Raw genomic sequence first — 3707 nt, forward strand, 5'->3', positions numbered from 1 at the left:
TTTAATTCAAGAGAACCGTGTGTTTTGTGCAGAGGCCCAGTCTGACCAGTAGGAGGCAGCATAACCCAATGCTCTAAGTCAGGCTCCGCGGAGCTGGAATCAGAGATCTGGCCCGGGGAGGAGGAATAGCCTATCAGTTCTGGGCTTATGTTTCCTCCTCTACATCCCGCGAAAGGCAGGAATGAACTGATAGCCAGACATCTTCAAAACACGCAATGCTGTGGGAGAGCCAGGCATCGCTGCAGAAACCACAGCTGACGATGACACCATCTGCCCTGCGGCTCTCGGACCTGGCCCTGGCATGTGAAAAGCTCAATGCTTTTTATAAATGCGTCTCGTTCCCATGTTTGTAAACGGACAGTCTAGCATGTAAATTCACAAAAGAGATGAAATGTACAGTTAGGGAAAGACACCTCGTAGATATAGTATGTAGATGGAATTAAACTAAAAGAAACACCATGGCAAACTTCTACCTGTAGGTACGAAAAAATAGAAAAGCAAGGATTTTTCCATTTCAATATTCTAATCTGAATACTCTAATTGTCAAAAATGATTATATGCTCTTTTGAATACCCTACAGCTGTCCTTGGTCTAGGGCACACACTGTATATTGCTATCTGCAGCCGGGCTATTATGTCTGATGTATTTGCAAGTCTCTTCCCAGAGGAAGCAAAGCCTAGTGGAGAAACTTATCAGCCCCTCTCTCCAAATGTGTGACCTCAGAGAAATAGTCCACCTTCTCTGATCTTCCCAGTAGCTGTAAAATTAAACTGATCATAATAGAACCAACTTGGCAAGCATGTTGGTGAGTATGAAACAAGTGCCCGGCACAAAGTGAACCCTCAACAAATATTTGGCTTTTTTATTTTTTCATTTTCTTTTTTGAGGCAGGGTCTCGCTCTGTCTCCTGGGGTAGAGTGCAGTGGTGTCAGCGTAGCTCACAGCAACCTCAGACTCCTGGGCTCAAGTGATCCTCCTGCTTCAGCCTCCTGAGTAGCTGGGACTACAAGCATGAGCCATCATACCCAGCTAATTTTTCTATTTTTTTGTAGAGACGGACTCTTGATTTTGTTCAGGCTGGTTTCGAATTCCTGGCGTCAAGTGATCCTCCCCTGCCTAAGTCTCACAAAGTGCTGGGATTATAGGTTTGAGCCACCTCGTTGGCCTATATTTGGTATATTATTGGCAGCTATGTGTTTGGTCCTTAATCAAGAGTATGACCTGGGGTATTGGATTAGATACCATCTGAATTTCAAATTCTATGATTCCACGTAATACAATGGAATGATAAAATGTGCTTTCATTTTGGTTTTGATAAAACCGCTTACTTGAGCATTGGACAACTACATGAAAGACACTCCTGCAGGTCTTACACACGTGAAAGCTGTCAAGACAATGAGCTGCATCCTTGCAGGCTCAATGGCTTTGTTTCAATAAATTAACTTCTTTGGGAAGCATCTGGGTAGGCACTCACTAAATGAGGCCCCAAGCAGATCAAGGGAATTAATGGACGTGGTAATGTTTTGGGACCCCATGAAGGAAAATAAATAGATAGCTAGAACAAGATGTTAGGTGAAAAATGATTCTGTGGTCCTATGTGTTTGGCAACCCTGCCCGCTACGGCCTCCTCTTAGTGACTTATAATGCACTTTAGTGTATTATTAAAAGTTCAGAGCAGCTTTGTCCAATAGAATTATAATCTCAGTCCAATAAAAATATAATGTGAGCCACAGTTGTAATTTAAAATTTTCTAAATAGTCACGTTGAAAAATTAAAATGAAGCAGATGAAATGAATTTTTAAATTTAATTTAATTTAATTTGAGACAGTCTCACTCTGTCACCCTGGCTAGAGTGCAGTGGCATCATCATAGCTCACTGCAACCTCAAACTCCTGGGCTCAAGCGATCCTCCTGCCTCAGCCTCCCAAGTAACTGGGACTATGGACACGCACCACCATGCCCAGCTAATTTTTCTATTTTTTGTAGAGACGGGGGTCTCACTCCTGCTCAGGCTGGTCTCAAACTCCTGACCTCAAGCAATCCTCCCTCCTCGGCCTCCCAGAGTGCTAGTATTACAGGCATGAGCCACCATACCTGGCCTTGAAATTAATTTTAATAATATATTTTACTTAACTCAATATACCCCAAATAGTGTCATTTCAACATGTAACCAAAATTTTAAAAATTATTAAAAATGTCTTACTAAGTCTTTGGAAAACGGTGTGTATTTTACATCTAGAGTTCATCTCAATTCGGCCCAGCCACATCTCAAGTGTGTGGCTACTGTACTGGATGGCGTGGGCTCGGAGACTCCCCACCGCAGAGGGAACCCCAAGTAGAATGTGAAAAGTCACCAAGAAGTTTCAGGGAAAATAATGGAAACAAACAGAAGGTGCAATTAGATTCATTTAAAGGCCAAGATGTTAGCAGAGAGGCTGTCCAGGGAAAAGGCTTAAGTGACACTATGGTTAATTTAGGATTAAATTGGACTCTGTTAGGCAAAAATAAAAGCTTGCTGAAAGTTAATGACCACTCTCAGCTTTTCTCTTAATACCCCCCACCAGGATGAAGAAAGGCACTGTGGTCTGGGAGGTGGTATGGTCTTGTGTTTATTTGTTGTTTTGGATTCTAGTTGTGTTGTTTCTTCTGTGCGTCTATAGGAGGAGGCTGTGGATTTTTGAGCCATTTTTTAAATGATCTGCAAACGGAAGCTTGTGGCACGGCCAGGCTGGGCAATTGTTGTGGATGTCATACTGCCAGGAGGCTCCGTGGTCACTAGTGAGACCAGGAGTGGCCCAATAAATAGTGTAAGGAAGCTGGTTTGGGCCAAGCCTTTGAGAAGTGCTTCCCAGGCAAAAGGAATTGTGCTGGAAGAAGTAGGGGTTGAAGCCAAACAGCCAAATTCTGCCATCAGAAAGTGTGTCAGGGTCCCACGGATCAGTAAGAAAACACAGCCTTTGTTCTTTGTAGGAACAGTAAGAAAATCACAGCGTTTGTACCCAACGATGATCGCTCGAACTTGATTGGGGAAAATGATGCAGTTCTGGCTGCTGGATTTGGTGGAAAAGGTCATGCTGTTGGTGACATTCCTGGAGTCCCCTTTAAGGTTGTCAAAGTAGCCAATGTCTCTCTTTTGGCCCTATACAAAGGCAAGAAGGAAAGACCAAGATCATAAATTTCGATGGTGAAAACACAGTAGTAATAAATTTTCATGTGTAAGAAACTCCAAAGAACAAAAAACCCTGCAAACGATGTATATTTAACAGCTACAACTTCTGAAACTCTTTAGCAAGAGAGTTTCTAAACGTTTCCTTGTGTCTTCATGCTGACCTTCTCTGCACTCCCCCCATCCTTGTCTTACTTTACGCCAACTTTCCTCTCCCAGACAGAAGCAGTATAGATGCTATGCTTGTAGGTCGTATCAAAAACACTGGAAATATCTGGTCCCCTCCTAACCCGCTCTGAAATATTTCCTCTCACCTGCCTCTGCAGAGACGGTTTATGATCCAGCATATTAATCAATGTGGTTCTTTATTAGTGCCGCCTAATTGTACAATGAACCATGATCATATGTTAAAAGACCTTTCTCTCACCCGTTGCTGATAATTGCTCGATCGAGGTGTGTGGGAGGCATGACTTGAATCAGACTGTGAGTTTTTTCAAAACTTCCAACCCACTCTAAAACTCATCCAAAGAATGTTTGCTTT

General features: G+C 42.8%; 1 pseudogene across 1 annotated transcript; it reads left to right on the plus strand.

The window, feature by feature from the left end:
• Positions 1–215: 215 nt before the first annotated feature.
• On the plus strand, positions 216–3216 carry LOC123641635 (annotated as a pseudogene). The gene is made up of 2 exons (XR_006736326.1): positions 216–345; positions 2712–3216. The product of XR_006736326.1 is annotated as a 40S ribosomal protein S23-like (transcript).
• Positions 3217–3707: the final 491 nt, after the last annotated feature.

Source organism: Lemur catta, chromosome 1 (genome assembly GCF_020740605.2).
Source record: "Lemur catta isolate mLemCat1 chromosome 1, mLemCat1.pri, whole genome shotgun sequence".
In the NCBI taxonomy this organism is placed as follows: Eukaryota; Metazoa; Chordata; class Mammalia; order Primates; family Lemuridae; genus Lemur; species Lemur catta.